General features: G+C 39.8%; 1 long non-coding RNA gene across 3 annotated transcripts in view; it reads right to left on the bottom strand.

The window, feature by feature from the left end:
• Positions 1-7,815: 7,815 nt before the first annotated feature.
• Positions 7,816-26,299, bottom strand: part of LOC146393908 (uncharacterized) — a 79,834-nt gene continuing 61,350 nt past the window's right edge. For all 3 annotated transcript variants that reach the window (XR_014800233.1, XR_014800251.1, XR_014800264.1), the window contains exons 4-6: positions 23,706-23,825; positions 14,338-17,395; positions 7,816-12,582 (exon numbers count right to left, since the gene is read on the bottom strand). This is a non-coding gene — a long non-coding RNA (uncharacterized LOC146393908). The remainder of the gene's footprint in view (positions 12,583-14,337; positions 17,396-23,705; positions 23,826-26,299) is intronic.

Raw genomic sequence — 26,299 nt, 5'->3', positions numbered from 1 at the left:
TAGTTCTGCCACTGTACCTCCACAGTGTGCTTTGAATCAAACAAAGTGAATAACATTCAGACTTTCTGCTTTAATTTAGGGGTTTAGCAAAGCATTACGTTAACTTTTAAGGTAACAAATCCATTTTTAGAGGCACAAAAAAATTAGACACTTGCCTGACTAGCAGTTTAAAGGTCAGGTGAGTCCTGTTTCCTTGTTATTTCATTCCCAATGAAATGGAAAAAAATGATACAAGAACCATGCCACATTATCTATCAAATAACTAAGGCACTTTTTATTGCATGGGCGTGTATGGCTGCTGGTGGAATCAAGTCACTAGTGTTTATTGATGTAACTGCTGATAGAACTAGCGGGATGAACTGTGGCGTGCACAGGCCTTTACCCTCTGCTCACATTTCCTAATGCTGTAAAACTGATCAGTGCTTCACAGTGCAGATGGATAATCACCTGAAACATACTGCAGGAGGAAAAAAAATCGTCATTGTCTGTCACCTGATCCCAACTTAAAAGAACATGCTTTACAGTTAGCAAAGACAAACCTGATGACAAAAACACTCACGAACAAGCAGCACCTGAAGGTAACTGCAACTGTGCAGGCCTAGCAGAACATCTCAAGTGAGACATTTGGGGATGCCCATGTGTTCTAGACTTCATGTAGTAATTCACTGCAAAGGATTTTCATCCAAGTATTGATACAAATCCTTATATTTGAGGATTATTGTCTTTTGTTCAGTTGCTTTTGAGCCTCTGAAAATGAAAGCAATGTATAAAAACTTAATAAAAGTTGATTGAAAGCTGAAAGGCTGCACTTTACCTCGATTTTTTGATTGAAAAATCTACTGTGGCGGTGTACCAAACAGTTACAGACCTAACTGTATTCAGGGTAGGCCTTGCTTAATTGATCAAGATGACACAGACCCACAATCTGTGTGGATTACACAGACCTGTCACAAAACAAGACACATTATATGAAAGAAGGCCAGAAAATGTTGGGAAGCTAAAAACTACATCAAGGATTTGAAAATAACGGCTAATGTGTGCTTACTTAGACCCTTCATTTTAAACATCAATGAATGTGAGTGGCAGTGTTTGGCTAACAGGAATTTTGCTTACTGTACGGTGTTTGTAGCATGCACTACACCTGCAGAGAGGCACTTCACAATCCCTCAGCCATGAATGAGATGGGACAAATAACCCAATCAGCGTTCTGTAGTTCATTGTTCCTCTGCCACCCCCGGTGCCTGTCAGGCTTGCAGAGATAATTGTGAGAAATCAGATTTGCTCTCTTAGAATATCTGCTGTTCATCATTTAAACCCTTTCCCCCTGTGCCACCACCAGAAATACGTTCCCTCATCCCTCGATCTCTCAGTATGGGAGTGCTTCCGCCTCCTCCTGCCCTCATTTACCTATGGTGCCACCAAAACTCGTGCAGTCGTATTCTTTGATAACACAACCAGCTGTGCTTTGACCTGCACACTTGTGTTCTTGAAGCAAGGCCTGGTAGATCTAACTTGTGAAGTTACTGCTTTGATTGACATAGATTTTCCTGACAGTTATTTAATAGCACTTCATGGAACAGCTGTATGAATGAATGAAAATTTGGAGTTTGTGTCCCAGGCAGTGTGCAGCTGTGACCAGCATGCAGAAATGTCCGAACCTGCCTCCCTATTGTGTCTCAGTCGGAAGAGTCTATTTATACGCTCCATGTGCGCTCTGAAAATATGGGATAACAAGTTTACAGCCTCCATGTCATCCATTATATACAATTTTACTTTCTGATTTGTGTCAAAGAGACAAATGGCATCAAAACTTGGAATAAACTCCATCTTGTTTTTTTTCTTTCTCCTATATAGAAACGGAAAAATAAAATCCTTTTACTGTGATGTGCAAAATGCAAAACCAGTGGCAATGATTTGCAAAGCTTTCCAGTTAATTACAATATTGTCAATTAAATTATTGTTCATATTATTAATAATATTACTAATTGAAATAGAACATTTAAGAGAGAACATTTAAAATGTGGAAACAAATATTCATTGTTTTCATTTTTGACATTTTGGCTCCTATGTCTTCTTCTTTTATAATTCCTCTAATGATTTTAACATGTGACGCCTACAGATTACAGACATGTCCATTGAGCACATCTCCCACTACCAAATACAAGCAGAAAGTGAAGCATTGATGGTGCCTTCACATGCTTTCAATGCCTAATGCACTAATGCTCCACCACATGATTCTAGATGCTCTCTTTTGAATTGTTCGGTGAAACCCAACTGCAAGATCATTCTTCTGCTTAGAGAATACTACTACTACTACTACTACTACTAATAAATCTCGTAGCATGACAAAGTTAACAAATGTAAGAATTTAACAGTTGTGTAGAAACTGTTAAAATGTACTTGTTATTTTTCAGGCATATAATAATTTGAATTCAGTAACAAACTGTTACTGACAAAACAGTTTTTATTGCCAAATTTGAGTGGCCACACTGGACTCCTCAGAGAAGTCAGAAATTAATCAAACATAACACGTAATCATATTTTTTCTGTTCAGGAATGCAAGTAGATAATTGTATTTTGGCACCTTAATTTAAAAAAATCATCTTCAGCTTTTTGCGAAATAGGAGATTTGGAAATTGTTTAGTAGTAACAGATTTCTCTAACATTTATTACAGTAGTTATATATATACTTTGCTCATTTCCTCTTCTCAGATTAGCCTGTTGTTGTATTTGTGGAACAGTGTTGCCAGCAGGGATGTTGCTGACTGCCCTCTGGTGGATAAACTAAGCAATGTCAACACTCATAACTTTGTTGAAGGGTGTTTTTCCTCATCTCTACTTTACTTTTTATCAATTTTTTTTTTATTTATCAGGTTTTATAAATTCCGATACAGATAGATCAGCAAAGAAGGACTAGAAAAGCGCTATACAAATGCAGGCCATTTACCATTTACCAATATTGGCTTGTTAACAAAAAAACAAACAAACAACCCCCCCCCCCCCCCCCCCCAAAACAACAACCACAATAATGGCACATCTCTAATTCTCAACACTTGATACATTATCTTTGTACTATTTTCAGTGAAATATGGACTTAAAATAATAAAATAGTCACTTGATTCTGTTTTTTGTTTACATTTTACACAATGCCTTGACTTTTTTTTGTTAAAAATAGGGTTGAATGTGTAACTTAAAAAAAGACAAGATATGTGTGTTGAAAGCCCCACTTTTGTTTGCTTGGAGATAAGCTGCCTGTCAGTGAAAGTGATTGTAGTTTCTTTTTGAAGCCCTAAGGGCCTCAAGAAGTCGGTCACACAGATATGAATCATCTAGGAAAATGCATCACATTAGTGACTTGTAATGTATTCAGATTAATTTGAATAATATTCCTGCCTCTTTTACAACACAAAAACACTGCTGCATGCCAGCTAATACCAATTACTACAATGCCAATTTGGTAGATGTACAAAAATGATCCTAATGGATGTGCTAATGCAATCTTTTGGTCATTAATTGTGTGTTGCTTTTTCAATTTAAGGTGGCAATCTGTAGAAAGTGTTTCTGATCTTAAATCACTTATGACCCCTCCCGACATTGCGGCTCTGAGCTTTCACACGCCTCGCTCCTATTGCTACAATGCCAGTTCTCTGTAACACTATTAATATTTTATGCGATCACGAGCTTCCATAAGCAAATTTCAGTCCCTAGCAAGTTGAGCCAAAGCATGATTAATTTAGTATTTATACCCCGACAACCCTTTAAACAACACAAGGCCCCCGGCCACAAAGCAAGGCACAGTTTGAAACAAAACTAGCAGCCTCTAAATCATAATCAGCACAATCATTCAGGATTATTTGAGTTTGGGGACTCATTTTTTCTGTAACAGCAGCTGCAGTTCTGGTGTGGAATCAGTGGGTTTGTGGATGGAAGCCGCAGACAAGACAAAACTTTTGTTTTTGTTAGATATGGCTTTCCATCAGTGCCAGTTTTTTTTCAGAAATGTTGCTGTATTAGACTTAACAAAGCCCTGTGACGTCATCTGTTGACAGCAGATTACAGGTATCACTCTCTCAGACAACACAGAATCAAGACACAGCTGCCCCGAAACCGCAGATCAGAAAGAGCTGATCCTTTAGTCACTGTGCTGAGATTGCAGCGCTGCAGCTAATCTGTTTAGATATGAAAACAAGGCAACACCTGCAGCTGAACTTTTGCTTTTTGGTTTCACTGAAACAGAACTGCTTTGTTTCTTTGTTTCTGTAAATTTAGACCTATGTATGTGTTTTTTCTTCCATACACTCTTTACCTTACATCATACCGACAAGCCTATTTAAGATCTGGTTATTAAGATCTCAACTCAATGATATAGGATAAACAAGGGTGATAATTACCTGTTATTTTTCAATTTCACAATATTTGTTATTGACAAATACACATTACCATCCACATATCAATAACAAATTAATAACATACAAATTAAATGTAATTAATTGATAACTGATAAAATGTGACTTAAAAAAAAATATTGTTTGCATGTATGTATGTATTTCACATTTTAACTCGGCATAGAGAGATGTGAATTTAACTAATAGTCCTACTTAGGACCCTGAAACTGACCTCACCTGAAACTGTTGTAAGTCGCAGAAATAAATCTATGTTTCATCTTATATATGTACATGTTTTCATGTTACAGGGCTAATTATATACACATTTACATTTATATTTAATGTTTTGATATTTATACATTTACACATATTATTTTAAATCAGTAATAATAAATTGTGTTGAATCTACCTAGTTTATTTTTCCATATTTACCTAATTGTAGGACTTCCTGGCTTCTCATTGGTTAGTGAAGTTACATGGGGAGTCTAAACAAGGTTGTGTTGTTGAAGTGTAGCAAGAGGAAAGGTCTTCATCTTGCTGTTTTCTAATAACTTTTTATTTATTTATGATTTAGTACCATATAATGAACCCTCATGTTACACTGTCATCAATTTATTTAAACCTGTGCTTCTCCTACTGGGAAATGTCTTAATTCCTTCAATAGAAAAGGCCTCTCAGTCACAATAAAATCTGATCATACTCATATTTCAAAACCTGTATGTAGTGCATGCTTTGAGGCCAAATCTAAGACACAAGGGTAAGTACATAAGAAGTTGCATGACTAACAGCTAAAGTGAAAGCTAGTCATGTGCCTGGACACTACAAGTTGCTCTTTGATGCCTTATCTGCAGTCTTCTCATCCCTGCAAGGATAACTGTGTGTTTCAGTACATCATTCAGAATCTAATAAGACTACACATTAACATGATCACTGCACAGTTCAGCTTCATTAAAGATAATCTCTGCGCAGACTCCTCTGGACAGGGCAGGCCATGCCCCCTGTATTCTCTTCTGCTATTGATCAGTACAGTGATTTGCAGCATGTAATCCAATGCTCTGCGACAGGCTGTAACTGAGGTTAAAGATGGCAATTTAATTATGTGTCAGAGGTCATATTAAAGGCTGACCCCTTGACCCATTACCAAGAATGATAGTGATAACCTTTTGTTATTGTTTAAACTAAGCAACATAACAGGCGAGTAGGAGGATGTAGTAAAGTGATGCAATAAATTGGATTTTCAGAGGAAATGAGAATTCAAATGTTATATTATCAGCTTTTGTTGTCTGACTTTTTTTTTTTACTAGCACTCTACAGTGGATGCATTGGAATAATACAGTTTTACAAGCTTGTTGCATTATTTATAACAAAAAGTATGTGTGAATATCTTGCATTTGCTTGGTAATTTGGACATCTGTTCTACATCTGTTTCTTTGTGTTTGTCATTTAGGAATCCATAAAAAGTATTATCTGAAAGAAATAAACATCACACAAAATGTTGAAATGAAAGACATCGCTCAATAATTGTAATCACAGCTTTAATTAAATGTACATTTATTGGTTACCATCACAGTTTTAAGCCACACAACACAACTGTGTGAACATAACTGTCTGGCTCTGATGTCACAATCAGGACTGGATAGCTTAATTTAGCAGTGAGACTAGCGAGAAAAAAAACTCAACCCAAAACAGAAACAGTCGGGCACATAACATCTGCTACACTTTAGTGCCTAAGTGCATTACACACGCTGATAACCATCTGTGTGTGCTCCTCCTATCAGGCAAGCTTCAGGTCATCCCTCACAGCAGATGAAGAAACAGTTTCTTTGCAAAAAACTGTAACACTGCTGAACTCAGATATTTCCACAGTGAATGAGAGGCCTGTGTGTACCTGTCACTGGAGTGTGGACAATATTTATTCATATGCTGCTCTAAGCTGCTGGTTATATGCAGTGTCATCAGTTCATGGCTGTCCACCAGAACATGAGGGCACTTTTGCTGCTGATACCTTTGACACACAACCATGATCAGTATTTGTACTTTTACACAAAAAAACATTCATTCATCCCCAACATTCATTAATATTATAAAATTGAAATACTCTGTTTGAGGATGACCCTTGCAGTGTCATTGTGTTTGCTCATTGGTAATGCATTTCAGCAGCTTACTGTTGAGGTGTTCACAGAATTGTTGGATTTTGTTGGCTTTAGGTAGAGCTGGACTGTGATTTTAAGTCTTAACGAGAAGCTAACCAGCTGCTGGCTGAAACTTAATATTTAACAGATGAACATCAGAGACTTATCAGTCTCCTCCTCTGACTCATGCTGCGTTCATTCACATCACAGATACTGTATGACGGTCTGGATGGAAAAAACGGTCTGTGAATGTTTAGGGTGGGATTTGTGTTCAGTGTGTTTTGGTAAAAAAACTGAAATGAAATGGAAATTTTACAGTAAGTTACTGAGAGCCTCACAGGTTAGGTCTGCTTTTATCTGAGGGTAACCAACACTAGAGTTACACGAGTGGTAGATTCGATTTAACTGGTAGATTAAATGAAACATCACTCTATGAAGTAAGGCTTCACTGAAAGAATATCCATTCAGAGACCGTGTCTTTGTATTTTGCAGCTGGGATGGTTTTAAATATCTCAATTAATGTCTCCTGTAAATTCCGTGTACTTTTTTTTTGATAAAACAAATGAGTCTCTGACTTGTTTATGATGCTGTGAATGAGTACAAAGTTTTTATGTTGTGTCATTGGGCCCTTGGGTGCGAGCACTGTCTATAGCCAGCCACATATGCAAATGATTGGGCAATTGTAGATATACAAATATGTACCCATGGTCCGCGCGGCCTAATGGCCTCCCCCCCTCTGGCTGGCTCAATGGCTCATTTAGATATCTGCTTGGTTTATTATGTGAATAAGTCACGCCTGGCTTGTTACGACCCTCCAGGTTCCTGTTTCTGCTGTGTAGCTGAGATGTGTGGTGCTCAATTAGGCTGCCTGGCTGGCAGAGTTAACCCTTTGCGCCAGATAAGCTGTGTTTTTCCTCAGCCATATGGGGTTGGTACATTTTTTTGGGGGGGGGGGTGGGTTCCAGGCTGGGATCAAAAGATCAATCCTAATACACTGCTACCAAGCTGACCTCTCAGATGTAATAAAGGCGCCATCTTTCACCCTTGGGGCCTATTCAGTGCCTCCCACCCCATGAACAAACCTGGTATCTTTAAATTAGCTGACTGGCTTGCCCTGCAGGTAATTGCATTAGTTTATCAATGTTCAACACAATTTATTACTTTACTCTAGCACCACTAGGATCCTGGTGTTAATGTCCTCTGTGAGGAGACGGGGAAGAAGGCCTTTGTGTTCGAGAGTGCGCATGAATGTGCGGGTGTCTTTGCAAATAAAGAAAAGTAAACACAATGACACCAAAGAATTCAAATTACTGCTTTATTGCCGGTCATACGTTTTATCTGCGCTGGTATGCTCTTAACACCGAGCAAGGTCTTAAATGTGCATATTTGGACCATATTATTACCTTACATTTCACTTTGCACGAGTGCACATTCATATTGCATTACCCATGTTATTTATTGGTGACCTTGCTGTTGCCTTTGAGGTGTTGGATCGGTGCCTCCTTCTCCTTTGGTATCCATCCCAGCTCTTCTCCACCCTGTCAGTGATCGTTACAGCTCCGGCACTTAAACCTCATACGACAGCAGTCTTATTTGCCTTAATAGGTGCTTCAATCAGATTGTCTTTCATTACACTAAACACAATATTACTGTCTCTACTTTTCAATAGAGTTCTCTGGCCAGAGGCAGCTGTGTGCCTCCCTCACATCTGTATGCATTATGGATCTGTCTGAGGTAATAAACAGACCCTGCTCTTATTCCTGCTTCCTGGTATCATTATTCCTTGCCCCTCAGATGGATTATAGCCCACTGTGCAACATGTAGATGAGTGGCGCTCCTCTGATTGCCTTATGGCCATCAGGCTTTGCATATTTACTGCCCATGAATCACGGTTTGCAGGAAACGCGCAGCACCATATTCCGATCCTCCTCCTCCTACTTTTTATGCTCCGCTTTGTTTTACTCTTTCTCTGTCATTCACTCTCTCATTTTCAGTTCTTTTTCTTCGTCCGTCTTTCTCTCACCGCTTCCCTCCTTTCGACTTCTTCTTTCATTGTCTGTCTGTTCCCTTGATCCTGCTCCTTGCATTCCCAGCTGCTTAATTAAAACATGTATTATTAATATGGCTATATCTTTGTCCATCTTTCTTCCCCGTTCATACGACTGCTACATTAAGTGTAAATTGTTTCGCTGTAATTCCCCTTTAATGTCCCTGTTACAATCAGTGTTTCTGGTGTGCAGAGGCAAGGGAGGGCAGAAGAAAAAAAAGAGGGAGAGAGTATGTGACTGGGATCACAGGCTTCTACTGTAACTTAATGTTTGATGTGTGGCTTGCATACTGCAGGCCCTGTAATTAGGTCTGTTTTGCAAGTCAAATGTATATGGTGCCAAAATGCAAAATAAGAGTTAAGAAAAGAAAGTTGCAAGATGTAGCAGGGTATGGTGTGTGGGTTGTTCCTACTCAGCCACAGACCCACCTTTAATTTGTTAACACTCATCCTACCGACATAGTTAACATACGTGGACTCCCGACGGAGGTACCCTGGGACCCCAAGAATAATTTACTGTATGAAATTAAATATAACACCAAAATAATAATAGCAAACCTTATTTCTACTTAAAGTCTTATTACTTATGTAATTAATGTCATCTAAAGAAGAAAAAAGAGTAGCTTTTTTATTATCTGCCAGTATTTTTGCACAGTTTATGTAATATTACTTTCAGATTTACAAATACAAACTACATTGTTATTTATCAGCTTATTTAGCTTTTGTCTATTGAAGTATCACAATTTTTTAAAATAATTTCAATATTTGTCTTGGATTCGTGGATTATATCAGTCAAATATAAAATAACTGAAATAAATATGCAACTGGCCAGCTTGGGGATATAATCTCTCCAGCGTGTACTTGGGTCTGCCCCGGGACCTCCATTGCATGCCCAAAACACCTTTCGATGAGGAGAAGTAGTGGCTCTACTCTGAGTGACTCCTAAATGACCAAATGCCTCTATTTCCAACACCCTTGAGAGAAAAATCATTTCTGCTGCTTGCATCCTTGATCTTTCTTTTCAGTTGATACCCAGAACCTGTGACCACAGGGGCAGGCAAGAACACAGATCAACTGTTAAATCACCAGATTCACATTCGTGCTCAGCTCTCTCTTCACCACAACCAACCAGTGCAGTGTCGTCATCAGTAGGTGTAATACTTATTTAAACTACTCTTACTTAAACTACTCCATTTGGGGCAGCAATTCATTCCGAACCCTGAATCAGTGCTCCACTCGTTGCCAACAGAGAACCATAGCTTCAGACTTGGAGATGCTAATTCTCATCCCATATACTTCACACTTGGCTGGAAAATGCCCCAGTGTAAAACCAACAAAACCACATCATCTGAGAAAACAGAGATCATATCCTAAAACCACCCTCCACCCTTTGGCTACACCTAGAAATTATGATCCTAAAAGTTATAAAAAGAATCAGAGACAAACGGCAGCCCTGGCAGAGATCACCAACCATGGTTGTACAGGGAATGGAAAAAACAAAACACAGCTAAAGGTAAACACACCCTACATGCAGTTATAACACACAGTTTGCCTCATGCTATGCTCAGGTCATGCTGGCGTGCGACAGGAGGCGCAAACAGTTGCTTCCTCCCTGTCTGTGTTTCAGCAGGAAAGTAACACCTTTGTCGAGTGGCTGTTCCAGCTGAGCGTCGGACCGTCACATCAGCAGGTGAGTTTTCCATCACTCCCAGGAGGGTCATTGCTGCTCAGATTGGGGCTTGCAATGTAGCAGCATCAGCTCTTCTTGTCATGTGTGGCATGACCAGGGCATCTATCTGTCTCTGGAAGATCTGATGACATCTCCAATGTTCTGATAGTTTGGAAAACCTGTGAGTTTTTACATCCTTGATCTTTTTTTTCAGTTGACACCAAGAACGTGTGACCACAGGCAAGAACGCAGATAAGCCCATTCACTTCGACTGTTGAACTTAATAACAACTTTTAGCACCCACAGGTTTAAAGTTTTGCAGTAAATATATCTGCTTTCTTTAGAACGAATCCTCATAACATCTTCAGGTCCAAATTTTAATCTGTAATTTGTTACTCTTTGACATAATGTTTACATTGTGTAATGTTTACATGTTTTGCATACTTACAAAGACAATAAATTAAGAGGGATCACATCACATCAGCATGATAGTGTTGTCATTGTCAGTAAGTACAGGCTGAACCTATTAACATTTCCATTACAACTAACTGACATTAGTTGCACCAGCAACCACTGCTGTTTTCACCTACTGTACAACAGATGTTGCATAGTTCTGGAGGGGGTCGCCACAGTGGTGGATCTGCAAGTTTGATCTATACCAAATTCCCTTCCTGATGCAATGCTCCAATTTTTCTGGTCTTGGGACCAGCAATGGGAGCATACTATTGGGTTTGCATCTTTTCCTGGTCTTGAATCAGGGATCTTTTGTGTTTAAGGGGAATGTGTTCATCACTACACAGGAGCATGGTTAAATCAAAACAATGGGGATAGGCTGGAGTCTTATTTAAACATACACCACACTCTGTCAGCTCCAAAAATGAGCAGCCTTTGACGACTCTGATATATTGGATTACTGACCACAATCTTAGAGACTTTATGTTGAAACCAGAGTAAACCAAAGTGCTAGAATGGCTGAAGTTCAAGTAGGTGTAGGTGGAAATAGGTGTTTGAAGGTTCATCAAGCAGAGTTTGGTGCATGAAGAAATAAGCAATATATATTATTAGTTCATGCACTTTCTGTCCTCTGTCAAAGGCACTTTCCTATATTTTCATCTACCCATTATGTCTAATAAGGTTGTGTTGATGCTTTACCATTTATCTGTCACGGAGTGCTTAGTCCACCATTATTGACTGGAACAGGCCAATTGACTGGGAGAGTGCTGTAAACCAGGCAATTTAAAACCTACATCCTTCATTGTCACATGATGGGCGCAGAACGAGATCCTAAGAGGCAGAATGAGTGCAGTGGCAATAAATAAAGTGAAGAAAATATAATCTGGCAGGATGACATCGACTGTCAATAAGAGCGCCATCTCTAAAGCCATCAGCGTGATTATCAGGGCAGGGATGATGAGCTGTGGTGTGAGGTACTGCAAAAGCATGGGCCTTGTATCTGGGCCTCTGGTGAGACAGATGTTGTGCGTGAGTAATGGCACAACTATCATGTCACATGGAGGCTCGCCTGCTCCATATAGCGAGTGCGTAACAGGGAAAGAGTGTGAGGGCCTGATAATATCGTAAAACAGTGTTTAAATATTTTAATTTCATTTGTCAGAGGGGCCCCTCCCTTGTACTCCATTACCCTGACAACCATCCTTCATCAGCTGAATGAGTGCATTATTCATTAGCACTAATTATTTTCACATAATGTCTGCCCCGATATATTTAACCTCCACATTACACCCAGGATAATGGCCTTGTAAAATTGAATTGTGAGAAAGAAGTGGAGTTGGGAAGCTCATTTAAAGAACATCAGAGGGAGGAGAAAAAAAGAGTGAAGGATGTGCAGGAGGGGCTTTTTGAAGCAGCTGGAGTGGGGTGGGGTGTGGGGGGTTGACAGGAAGAGTGTTAAGCACTTTGGGACATGGAGCCCCAGAAGTGATGGGACATTTGTTCTTGTCTCATTTGCATGCTAAGAGAAGAGCCTGGTGGTTCACTGTTGGGTTGACGAGATACCCAGATGCCCCGTGGGTTGAAGGTGCCCTCCAGCAAGAGAGTTAAGATTAGCTCTCCCTGACCTGACACAAGACCTCAACCATTAATATAAAAACATGTGACCCAGGACAGTCGGAGCAGAGGCATGCTTTCTTTCGCCTCGATCGCCATCTCTCCCGTCTTAGTCTTTTCCCGTCTTCATCTCCACTTGCACCTCACTTTTCTTTTCTTCATGCATTTTTTCTTCTTCTGCCTTTTTTCAAATCTTCATCCAGTTACTTACCTACATTGACTGACAGTCAGTTCTTTTCAGATATTTTCCCACTGAGAAGTATCAGGATTCCAACTTTGAAACTGATGACCAAAGAAAGATGTAGTCAGGTATTCAGTTACCATTTGTACATTTGTAAAATATAAACTCAAATAAGGCATGCTGCTCTGCTTGCTTGAGCTGTGATCCCCCCCACCCTACCATATACACAAAGAAAAGAAAAAAGAAACACAACATGGCTTTCATGTATCAGATTAAAAAAAGAAGAAGAAAAAACTAGAAAAGAAAAGTCTGTACTATGAAATATTTTAGCTGCAAACTTTGATGAATCAGTTAGGCCCAGAGATGTAAACCACTTTAAGCCAACACTCTCTGTTTTGATTCAAAATGCAATATTTAATTTATAGTTTAAGACACACAACAATGTTGCTGTAAGCAACTTCTCCTTGTGGGCACCCTTACAAGGAGAGTGGGATGTAAAAATAACCAAACCAAACCAAACCAAACCAAACAAAAATTACATAAAAATCTTAAGAGATGGCCTTGTGAAAAACTTTTGTTTCTGCAGGTACATGAGAATGATCACAAACAGTTTAAATATCAAACAAATGCATGCAATTCAAAAACTAGAACAACAATTTCTTTTTTGAAATTACACAAAGTATTGTGGGATTAATTTTCTCTCTATCTCAAACTCATCCTCTATCCTGACAAATGTTGTGTTATGTTTGCAAAAGTGGTTGTTCCCTCCCACTTTTTACTGTGACCTGCTCCCATTAAAAGTGCTCTGCTTGATTATGGATCAGATTATGAGTTTGCCTTTATGTTAGTGTCATCAGGTTTAAATTGGACTGAGCTGCTGTTTCGCTAATTATTTTTCCTGTTTTCCTTCTGCAGTTTAACTTTGTTGCTTGGAAATCAGCTGCCAATCATAAATATATGACTGTTTCCTGAGCAGGCACAGTGTGGGAGAATGAATGGAAGAGGAAAAAAGTTTCACCTTTAGTCTTTTTGCAATTAATGCAAATATTGTTTGATTACTTGAGTTTTTATCCCCACTTCCTAACCTGGGCAGGTGATAGAAAATGCATAACTACAAGGACTGATAGGTGGAGGTCAGTTATTAGAAGCTTGCCCGGAGCTTATTTTGTTTAACTTTTGTTAAAGCTCCTCCAGCCTATGTTAACAGCCTATTTAAAACTTTGCAGCACCTAACACTACCTGCCTCTGGTCCATTATATGAATTCAGTATATTCCATAACATCTCAGTGACATACTTCACATCACAACATAGCAAAGTCAATTTTGTGACAAAGCAAAACACATTTTCCTTTTGTTTTTTTCCCTGACTAATGTTGCAAACAGTGACCACTCTCCTCCCCAGGCTATGAGACTGTGAATGCGAGGGTACTGCTTTATATGCTTGATGATGGGTAATTGTAGTTCATTTCAACTGGGGGGAAAAAAAATATATTATTCTCAAGCCTTTCTGTGTACTACCCAGAAGGCAGTGCTCTCTTTGTGTAAAGGATCTATCTCTCTGACATTTAGATTTGCCTTTTAAAGATGACATTTTTCAAAACTGGCATTTCTTCATATGTTTTCTACAGGCGACAAAATTATCCTTTTAGATCCCAGTCAGAGCGTTCACCTAAGTGAGTAGTTTATCCAACCTTAAATTGTTTGGTTTGTCATTGGTGATGATGATATTTCATGTAATGTGATGCTGATATTGTGATAATTCTACTTGTCTGTGCATTAAAAGGATCCACACGTAAGAAAAAGAAATAAATAAAGACTTAGAAAAAAAACGTCATATGTAAGGTTACAAGAGTTACCGTTTCCTTGCTGTGTTCATGGTGGCTGAGGTTGGGAGGGTGCCAGAGCTCATCTGCAGAGGGACAAAAAAAGGATAAAGTGCACATTTATCACATTTGTTGTATAACTGTGATTTATATGCAGCACAAATATGGTATATGCCAACAGCTTGATAGGTTTGGATGGTAGCTGATAGTTTTGGGTGTGTGACTGAAGATTAATGGAGTACTACACAGCTATCCAGGAGACACGCTCATCTCTGAATGATTCCTTTGAATCACAGGAGCTTTCCAATTACTGCACTCTAGTGACTCGCAATGAACCTTTATCCATTCTGCAAATGAGCATGCTATCCCTAAATAATTTCCTCTACAAAGATGGTGCTATGCATTATGAAATATTCAGAACTCAATTTTCCGGTTCTATCAGTCTTTGGAAAGATCCATAATTACACGATAATCCACAATGTAATTCATTTTGGGTACTTGGAGAAACGGAGTTAGCTCCATAGCAAAATCTTTAATATGTTGTTGAAATGGGATGATGCATGCTTTGTGGCTTTTTTAAAGAGGATTTTGTTTGATGATTCCATTTTACCCTTACTTAATTTTTTTTTTTTTTTAGAATACCGGCATCTTCAGGGTCAGTGAGAAAGTCCAGACTAAGGAGATATTGTAGTGAGACAGCTGGTACATTGATGGGTATTGCTGTTCATAATTACATTACATAAAGGAACACACAGACAAGATTGAGGACGGGTATTATCAAAAAGTGTAGAACTGTCTAGACACATAAACCTTCTTCACAAGTGGCTATAATATTGCAAGAATGGTAGCTTTATGTTAAAAACTAACAGCCTACCATTACATTAGAGTAATTTCAGAAATGGAACTGTTATAGAACAGTATTAGAAACTGAAAAGAGTAAGATGGTGTTGGATTATTGCTTGTTGGCCAGAAATCTGAGGTTAAAGATCACTTAATGTCCACTGTAACTCTATGCTCAGGTAAGGCATGCTTAAGAAATATTGGCATTCAAAAGGTGAACAGAGCAGACTATCGTTTGGCCAGCGTGGTCATACAAATAAGAACAAGCACATTATCTGTACAGTCATTTCCATTGGACTGTGTACCATAAAGAGCAAATGTGTGCTCTACATTCCTGTGCAGCTGCTGCCACATACTTGTAGGAGTTTATAATATATAATACAATTTAGACAGCACCATCTCACCGTAAGGTGTTCAATAAAGTGGGTAATAAAAACCTTTACCACTGGCTTTAAAACGAATAAAGTTAAATGGAGCCACTGACATTTTTAGTAATGCATTATTGTAAGCCAGCCCTGCAACTGCAAGAGGCAGGGTGTGTCAAAACAGCTGTCTGTCACTGCGACAGAAAGCTCGGCGAGACAACGTTAATGACGTGCTTGTTAAAATGTGATAACAGTGCTGAGCTTAAAGGCCAAAGCTGTCACAGCAGGAGAAGAGAAAAGTGTAGCGTAGTGGAGAGAAGTGTGGGAGGCTGCTGGAGTTCAAAGAACTCAATGCCAGCTGTACAGGTGAGTCAGGTGAGTCTCTCTTTCTCACTCTTACTAAAAAAAAGGTTAATCCCTTTTAAAGGTTTTCATGATTTACTGTAATATCACACATAATCATTTTTCAGTACAAAATATATAAGTGATATATTATAATGGCTCTTCTTTTTGGCAATGACTAATCAAAAACTGACCCTTAATGTCAGAGTGAAAAAACATCTCCCCAAGGTGAAATACAAGTACAAGTATAAAATGTAAAATTCATATTTAGTCCCTTCAATATGTCAGTGGACAGAAGCTAAATCACTGCTGTTTCAGTCAGTTGGGTACAGCATTAAGTTCTCATTCAGTAGTCAAAGGATTTTACTTGACTGTGCTACACCTGTGTAAGACAAAAGAACACTCCACATTGCCTGGAGTATGGCTAAAGGTTAAGCGGCAGATTGATTTTGTCAAATGTAGCTGTAAATCTGCTAGGTGAGGCTTTACAACTGAATAAGTCTGCAAAGAGACTTTTGAAAGACTGTGTGACCTCAGTGAGGAGCTAAGACAGTCAGCGTACTTGTGACAGTGTTTTTTATTTACAATTATGTGTGCCCCTCGTCCCAACATCTTTCCACCTGTCTCCACCTGTTCTTTTTTCCTCCAGGTCTTGGCGTCACTAAAATAGGGAGAGCGTAATTAATGAATTGCTTTCAGCTGCCCTGCCAGCCTCCACTGGCCCTCCACCCCACTGCACCACCGCTTCCCTGCAGTGGAGCCACAGATTACATCTCACCACACACCTCCACCTCTACTGATACTGGGGACCCATCCGGCTAAGCCTACTCACCCCCCCACCAGTGGGAGAGAAAATTGGCCAGAGCAATCTGTGCCCCTGGCCTATGGATTACCTTCAACTTAAAGGGCTGCAAAGCCAGATACCACAGGTTGATCCGGGGGTTGGCATCCATACATAATGCGGTGGAGCCTCTACAGCGGGGTGTGGTCTGAGCATGCGGTTAATGACCGTCCCAGGAGATAATAGCGAAAATAGTTGATGTCGGCATCAAGTAGGCAGCAGCATATGCAGCCTACTTTGGCTTTGAGGAGGTTGAGGTGAAATATCTCTGTGGCTCCTCCCCTGTCCGACCGCACCACCTCATAGTGGACGTCACCCACTCAGCAACAGTAATTTTGAGCTGAAAGAAGGGAGCAGTTGCCTAAGTCTAGTCCCTCTGTTGTACAAGAGCTCCTGACGTTGTTGGGCTGCAACCTTTACTCTGTGTGGTTTTTTCCCTTAAACTTTATCTGCAGCAGCACTACTGGATGCCGCTGAATGTCCCCATGCACACAACTGACCACCCACTCTGACTCCAACAATGCATATTGTTGGCATCTTTCTGGTACGCTGTATTTCCCTCCTGGTCAGGAAGAGGGTGTTGGAGCCCTGGCAATGAAGAACACCTGGCCAACATCCATCAAAGGACACTCCCATCACAATCCTGCCATGGTACTGATGCAGCCCTCCATGGGTCGGGAACAGCGCCTACCGCTGCCGGGACCTGTGGAGGCAGATCGGGGAGAAAGATGTTAGTCGGCTACTCCACTGGGGTGGAGGTGGGGAGCCTGTTACTTGGAGCTGGGACTGGCCTCGTCCCACTGACCCTCAGCCTTCTTTGACCTCTGACTGTAGAAACAGTGTTGGAAAGTTGAATTCAAATGAAATATATTTGTATACACACTAAATGGCAAACCTGTAACCTGCATTGTTTCCATATGTTTACTTTTTAAGTTAGATATTACATTACTACTGTTTCCCACAATGTCTTTGAAGTTTTGCTGGATCTTGTCACCCCATGATGTGAGTGAGACTATGCAGGTTGTGGAGGATTTGGTCCCTCAGGTGCTCCATGGGATGGTGTAAACCTTTGTTCTGTTGGCAGCTCATGGCTGTTTGGCTGAAGAGGGAAACTGTGTCTGTCTACATGCACAGGGTTAATTTTACTGACCAGACGGTATTTCCCTCCCCCACATAAACCCAGGTGCAGATGCCAGTGACTGGAGAGAGAACAAACTGATATCATGCAAAGTTCAGGAAGACAGGGATGAGGGATAGCCTGCTCAGGTGAGGACCAGAAGCCAACCTAGAGGGATGCAAGGCTGATTCAGCTGATGGCCTTGAGCCTGAAGGCAGACTGAGGCAGGCTGATCAGAGATGGGCTGATCTATTAGTACCTCATTTCCACCAATGTAATGTCTAATGTACAGGTAGTTCCATATATTTCCAAAGAAAACTAAAAAGCCGATCTGTCTCACTGACATCATTGGCCACAGGAGGTGCTACAATAAAAAAGATGTAACCAATGGAGTCGGTCTACTGTAATTTGTCTTTGCATGTAAATGATCCAGTTGGTTCTCAAATATAGTAAAATTGAGCCAGATCTCAAAAGGCGCCAAGTCAGAACCAGCTCAACACTGGCATCACCACCATATTGGTGAAAAAGTATTAGGTATTAAAGTGGGAGGTATTAGACAGGGAAGAAGTACTGGAAACACAGCTCAGATGGGACCTGCATCAGGATCAGGGGAGTCAGCGAAGCAATAATGAGAATGACTAGGAATTGAGACTAGGAGGCAGTCGCACTGACTGATAACAGAGACCTAGCAGAGAGGTTTCAGCAGAAGCTAAGCACAAGTATAGGTCGTCACTTAAATGGACCTCATAAGGCTCTGCCTTAAAAACAGCACTCTCAAGTCCTGGCGTTAAGAGGAAAAATACCAACAGCACAGAGAGAGAGACGTGCCAGGTGCAGGAAAAGTCAGGCTGACCCAGGATTGGGACAGAGGTTGCAGAAACTGATGTGACTGGTGTAGTGGTGTGGTGTGCTTTAGAAATATAGCAGTCGTGCAGTTAGAGACAAGATTAAAGGGAAGATCGTCCAAATTTAACCAGGTGAGGCTTTTTATGGGCAATTTCACTAAACTTTTCTTAATTTTTTTTTACACTTGTTAAAGGTGTTTAAATGAAATAGGAATGTAGGGGTAGCAAATACTCTGGAAACAAGTAGTTTGCATGTTACACTTATTTTGAGATCATGGGCCTATTCTCCTGCTTTGTGCCAGGAATGTCACATTCAATTTCCTTTCATTTATCATCTATAGATTAAATTCAACCAGTGTTTAGCGTGCAGTATACCTGCGTCTGTCCTTAACAACATTAGTCATTTCCCTTTGGAAAAAAAGCCATTTTTGTCAGTGTAATCAAGAGTCGATGTCCCTTTTATTCTCAACACCGTTTGGTGATGAATTCCCTGCAAAGTATTTCCGAATACTTAGCCCAAGGAGGTGTAATTTAAATAATATCAGTCAATGTGCTGCTGCCAGAATAAGAATTATGTCCACACCAATATCTCATGTGACACAGCAGAGGAAAGACTTTCCCCCTGAATAACAAAAGCGCAATAATTCACTCAACATTATTATCAACCTAATTATAATAGGAAAGCTAGCTGAATCCCCTTTCCTGTTTGAATTTCAGAGCAAATAGGCAAAATGATCAGTTATTTTAATTTTGCTCAAAGGGGGTGACGATTAGTCACATCGAGACAACAAAGCTATCGTGTTGTTTTTTTTAATGACCACCAAAAGTTCGTAAAATTGAGGCCACAAACTAAAAACACACAGTTTGACAATATTTTCTCCCTGGTTTAATTTAAAGGTCACATGGACCATATAAATATTAAACATTCATATCAAATTTACCATGGTACGCAAACTCACCACACACTAAGAGTCATCACATTTCGCAGGCATATTATCATAATTATATCACTATAACAAATTTAATGAGAGCAATCAGCTCTGAACATTTTTGCCTCGAAGGAAGCAGAGGTCCCAGTCAGTCACAGAGCTACTCCTTGGTCATTCTCTATTAATTTGCACAGTGTGTTCTCTGGGTGTCAGGGTCCTGGCACAGTCGCTCCCCAGTGACTCCTACCTCCAAGTCAGCTGCACAAAGGGGGCCCTAATTAGACTCTCATGTGTATTTAATGGACCTGCTGCCTTTAGTTCTGTGAGACAGAAAGTGCCTGATGCTACAACCCCTGTATGAAGAACCCTTCACACACTTTGGAGAGGGACATGTCAAGTAATATCTGTGTGTGTGTGTGTAAGAGAGAGACAAGGAGTGTGTGCTTAACAGGACTTAAACCTGAAGCCAAACTTTTAGAGTCCAGTGAGTCTAAAAGTATTATACATGCATCATGCATACCTTCCTGACCTTACGTTGATATTACTTTAAAAAGAAGATTTTTTTTTTAAACCAAATGATTTTTTTCTTTTCCCTCGACCTTACAGAATCTCAGTATTTAGATCATTTTTAAAAAGTTGTAACACATCCATTTCCCCTCAAAATCGCTTTCATATTTAAATTTCATTTCAATGGCAAATAGTTTATACTTCTATCTCAGACTATGTCTTTCAGGATCTTTCCTTACAGTGTGCAAATCACAAAACCCTGTCATTTTTTCATAAGCACCTCTGCAGGAAAAGGAGTTTGAGTGAGGCATGTGGATCATCCAGACTAATAGGGGCACTGTGAAACACAATTTTGAAATTGAAATTCTGTTCACCCAGAGGTATATATCTCAAAAGTTGACAAATAAAACAGACAAAACTGGTACAATCCATTTTTGGCTAAGAATGATTTTTTCTGTACTTAAAGGGAGCTGAAATGCATAGAAAACAATCAACAATCATCACATTTTCAGCCTTGTGGATGGGAGTGGGACTGCTTAACTCTCACCCATTTGAATTTCCTCTCTTTCAGCGTGGCCTGTTCTAATGAGGACCGACATCTGGACCAATCTCACAATACGGGGGCTTTGATGAATGTGACCCCTGTGGTCAGTCCTTGCCCCTAAACCCATCAGGACACATAAAGCCGTAGCACAGCCCCTGTTAAAGGGCTGCACTAGAACATAAATCGGCCCTGGCGTTTCTTAACTGTCCAATTTGCATGGCCCCTACACAAAGAGGCTAACGATGTTTTACAAGACAAACATGCATAAGCGCAACTGCAGCAACACAAACATGCATGCAGGTAGATGACCCGGTTGAGCTTATTAAATATTGTAGAGCTCCGCGTAATGTGGAGGATGCACAGAATGCCTGTTGTGCGCACAGGAAAAACATTTGAGCTTGTTTGATACGATTGCTTTGACGTGGCTTCAGCCTGAAATTGCAAGCAGAGCTCACGGAAAGCTGCATTGTCCGACAGAGCAATGCGAGTCTTTGAGATAGAAGAAAAAATGATTTAAAAGTTAGCGAGAAAGAAACCACAAAGCCAGAGAAAACAGAAAAAGAGCGAGACTGCCGATGGGAAAAGGCAAGATGAAGAGGGTGGTGAGATGGGAGTATGGGTAGTTTTATCTGGTGGGCAGGGAGACTGTGGCGGCAGGATCTATCTCTGTTAGAGAGAACATGGGGCTGTTATTAAAGCCATTTATCACTGGCTGAATATTCTCCCTTTAATAGGCTCTGTCGTTAATTACCCAACTTTGTCAAGATGGGAGTCAAGGGCTCTCTGTTTTCTCGGTCTGTACACAGACAGGCTCACACGGACACACACACACAGAAACACATGCTTGAACACATCAGATGATTCGAGACATTTTCACAAATCTGGAGGCAGGACAAAGCATTTATATGACCACAGATTAGAAAAAATGTTTTCATTTCTACAGCAACACAACATGAAACGAAATAGCCCAGAAAGAAATACTATCTTTATGGTGCTTGTCCATAGCTCTGTTGACATTTGGCAAATAGGGAGGTTTTTATTACCAGCAGCGACAATGTATCTGCATTGTTTTTGCCACGAGAGTCTGCCTTTGTGTCTCTTAATGGCTTAGCAGATTCTGGGAGGCACCTACAGTCGCTGGAACTAACACAAAGGCAGTTTTGAGCAGAATGCTTGGGCTCTTGTTTATTTCTCTTTGTCTGTGGACAGATGATGCTAACATGATCAGCACAGCTATGCGAGACATTCACTGAACTTTACTGACATGTGAGTCCCAACATCCCTCTTCAATCTGTTCTTAACAGGGGGGGCTTAAAAAAGCACATTAACAGCCAACAAGATTGTCCAATAGTGCTTTGTAAATGCAAAATTTCTTATGCACATATTTCTTTAATTGTTAATTTTTCAAGCAAAACTTACCATCACTTCATAAAACCTGAAACAGGATAAAAGAAGATCCAGCAACAAACAACAGCAAATCACTGCTTACACATTAATGCATTAGTTAAACCAATCCATATGTATATATATATATATATATATATATATATATATATATATATATATATATATATATATATATATATATATATATATATATATATATATATATATATATATATATATATATATATATATATATATATATATATATATATATATATACTTTATATACTGTAACACACATTTTTGTATCATGAGTACTTTTACTTCTTATGGAGTACATCTATATTTCAGCTTTTAGTATAATAAGATCTGCTTAATACAGTATATATTTTTTTAATAGTTGCTGAAAAAATCAAAGAATTTGAAGACATTTTATTGAGAATTTTTTATTCAACTGATGGAAAAATCATTAAAAAAAACGAAGTTAAAATAATTTATTACACTGTGTTTGAAAAAAATAAAAAAATAAGGATCTACTCTACCTGTGTGTGTGTGTGTGTGTGTCTTATATTAACAGGTGGCACTAGAACCTCTAAACAAACAATGTTCCAACAATAATAAAACGTTTATTTTCTCCTCTTAAGTTTCTGTTTGGGCGGCTTCAAAAATGAGGTTTCATTAATGTTAAGCTAACAGTTTCAGGTGCTCCATTTACACTGGTGTGGGACTGCACCTCCTCCTCCTCTTCTGTATCCCTAATCACACTCTTTTGTGATCCTTTTATAATTAGCCAGTTTCCTGGCAGGCAGAATGGAGTGGTGGATGTAAAGCATTTACAAGGGTCCTCGACAGGACACGCCAGCACCTTTTGTATAGCAATTAGTTTGTCTGTGAAAACGGATAAGACAAATAGGCTGGGACGGCATCTGGTATCCTCGTAGCTCTCAGTGCCTGTCACAGAGAAAGAAACGGGAACACAGAGCCTGAAAAGGAGGGAAAAAAGAGGTTCAGAGCCAATCAGGAACAATAAGGATCGCACCTCAAGGATTTGCTATGAAGGCTGGAAAGTTTACAGTATGAGGAAACTGATCTGGAAATGAATAAAGCAGCTCTGACAAATATGATGATAAGAGACTCAGAGAGGGCTGTGTAATAGGGACCTATTTTTCGCGCGCTACTGATTAAGAACCGGCTAAGTGTCTGCAGAGAGTCCCCTGTGCACAATGCAGCACAGGCAGAGTTTAGTATTCGTCCCAGTAGGGTTTCCTTTAGTACCCAGTCATTTACATTGTAGTTATCCAAAGACAGAAGGAATGAAAGACAGAGTGTCAAGTGCTCTATTGATCCCTTTGGCCTGATTAGCTCACCAGTGTACCGTCAAAGCAAACTAATCAGATACATTGATCATGGAATACTTTTTAATGCTTCCCCAGGCAATAATATGATTTTTCTCAAGTCAAATTACTAGTCAGTTATCTGTTGAGATGTGATACCAGGCATCTGGGGTTTTAACATTTCCTATGAGATGTCAGTTAGAGTCAGTGGCTCCATTTCAAACTCTTAACTGTTTGGCAACAATGTGGCACTGACAATAAAATGCCACTTCATTTCCCGAGGCGTCATCATTTCTGCAAACCTAGTTTTGTCAAGTACCGCTGTCAACAGTGATAATAGGTGTTACTCACTTGTTATGCTCTGGCTTCAGCACACACTCTCTGCTGCGTTCACTTTTGGCCAGAAGAGGTTGCTGTGTTCCCTGCATATAACATGAGGCCTGCACTGGTTCCAGGGTGGGGGGGGGGTTTCTATGAGAGAAAGAGGAAATAACAATGAGGAGCTGATAATAAAAATACTACAACTGAACAAAATGATCTGCGCTTTGTGCTCCTTGAAACAATGAAGCAGAGATGCTGAAAATAAACCAGCAACAAAATATCGAAAGCAAATCCCAGTGTGTTGTAAGATGTGAGATAATTGGCGGCAATGGACAACAAATCCCCCCCACCAAAAAGGAAAGTTTTTGTTAATCGCTGTTAGCCTGCAGCCCTCTAACATTGAGTCACCACTAATTGATTATAGATGCCATTTCCGTCATTGACAGTAGGGGGCAGGATCCATACATTGATTGCACTTCCATTATGTACAGGCCAAGTAATTGTACTGTGAAGCCTATTAACACACAGAGCTCTGGAAAATATTTTTTCTGTTGAGTCATGCAAATTTATTTGCCTCAACCATTTATTTCATTAAAAAAAAGCAAAAAATAAAAAAAATTCTCAGACTCACAGCGCACAGCTTTTGAAAGAGATCAGAAGGGGGAAGAAAAAAAATGAATCTCATATCTTCAAAGTTAAATCTTCCTCATCCCATTTACACCAATATCTAAACAAGCCCCACGACAGAATCTGAACAGCTGTGAGAGATACGAGTCTCTCTCTGATACCTGTGTTCCCGTGATGCCGGTGATCAAACGCTGTGATAGCATAACATCCCCTCCTGTCTGTCACAGCCTCAGGCTAAACATCAGCAGAGCGCCTTGCAGCTTGCAAATGTTCTCATGACAAAGTTAAAATGTCTCGATTAATATCTGAGCGCTCGGCTGTTTTGTCACTTATCTGTGTCTCTGCTTTAGCTGCTTTTCCAGCTTTGTGCAGTGTTGCTGCATCAGCGGGGGAAAAGATTCAACCAGTGGGAAGACCTAATTCATAAGAACTGAAGAACCCCTCTTTGCTCCTTTGCACCTGTGATGACTTGCTTCATGGTACATTTTGATAAAGATGCTTCTGTAGATATATCCTAAAAATTATGTTGTTGAATTAAATAAAAAATACATAAATAAATGAGGAGTTTGCTTAACGCTTGCCTAGTACTGTGTCATTTAAATATATTTAACCAGTAATACACAGAAAAATTTAAACCACAATCAAAAGATGATGCCCACTTGGCCTTTTGAGGCATTTAAAGGAATCTCAGTTTGTCATCCTTAGGTGTGACATTGCTTTAACAAAAGGATCAACTGCACTCTTTTGCAAAAAACAAACAATTAAATATTGTTTCAATGTTTTCTCCCATCAGGACAAGCAGGGTGGAGTTCACTACTACCAAGAAGTGAAAGTCCCACCAGCAGTGTTCCTCCATGTTGACAGTTAATGTCCTGCCCATCTATCTTTTAACCATATCTCATGCGTGATGGCATGTGACTAAAAAGCTTGCCTAGTCAGACCTAATTAGGCAGCGCCTAATCAGACAAATCCTTGGACAAGCACACAAAGTGGATCGTAGGGAGATGTAGAAACCTTCCCCCTGATGGACTCAGTGAAAGTATACCAAAAAATACTTTGGCGATCTGATGGAAAGTCCACTCGCTTAACTGCAAATACGAATGAAATATAAATAAATGTGAAGGGAAGCTGTTCTCTTATTCTGTAATCTACTCTAAGAATCTCTGTTTCCACATCTGTTCAATAGCTCCTCCCCTGTTGATCATTTTTACAGTTCTGCATTTTTACTGGACCTCTGAGACCCAAAATCTTGATGTACCTGTAGGAAATTTGATTAACACGCTTCAAACTCAGTTGACTGCGCAAGAAAAAAAAGGCTGTACACTGAAGCTTATGGTGCCTATGACATAGGGCAGATGGAGAGCAATGATAAATGAGGAAGAGGGATGGATGTGAGTCAATACTTTCTGTGCAAAAGTTAGTCTGACATGGAGAGGGGGTGCTGTAATCTTAGAGAAGAGGAGAGTACTTCAGAGGATGGGAGAGGACAGGACGCCAGATAGGAAAGGACGAGACAGGCAGGAACAGCAGTACAATAATGTCTCTCTTCACTCTGTCGGTCCCTGTGCACTAAAATATTGAAAAGCTTTTGTTTTGCCTAGTTGAACATGCACTGATGTGACACAAACTGTGAACAAAGCCATTTCACACGCATGGGAATCCTCTACTTTTATAATTTATGATGAGGTGAAGACTGCAGCCGCGCCCTAAAGTTTGTTCTCGACATCGTAACAGCCGCTACATCCAAACTTAAAAAAGTTAATTCCGTCAGTTTCTTTGGAGCTTAGCTTTCACTCGTTTAGCTACTGATCACACAAAGCAGCTGGCGGAAAAACCTTGAAAGAAAGATCACACGTCTCTGAACACAACCCAAAGGTTCAATGTCCACAGTTACTTAGGTGTGTCTTCATTCCTGTGTAATCAAACTAATCTCCCCCTTTTAAATAAGAGAGTGATGTTTGTTCCTACCTTGAGCTGGAGGCTAACAGTAAGTCCTA

This window comes from Perissodus microlepis, chromosome 1 (genome assembly GCF_051167445.1).
Source record: "Perissodus microlepis isolate ML-2025 ecotype Zambia chromosome 1, ASM5116744v1, whole genome shotgun sequence".
Taxonomy (NCBI): Eukaryota; Metazoa; Chordata; class Actinopteri; order Cichliformes; family Cichlidae; genus Perissodus; species Perissodus microlepis.
This window is presented reverse-complemented; position numbering and strand designations above follow the sequence as displayed.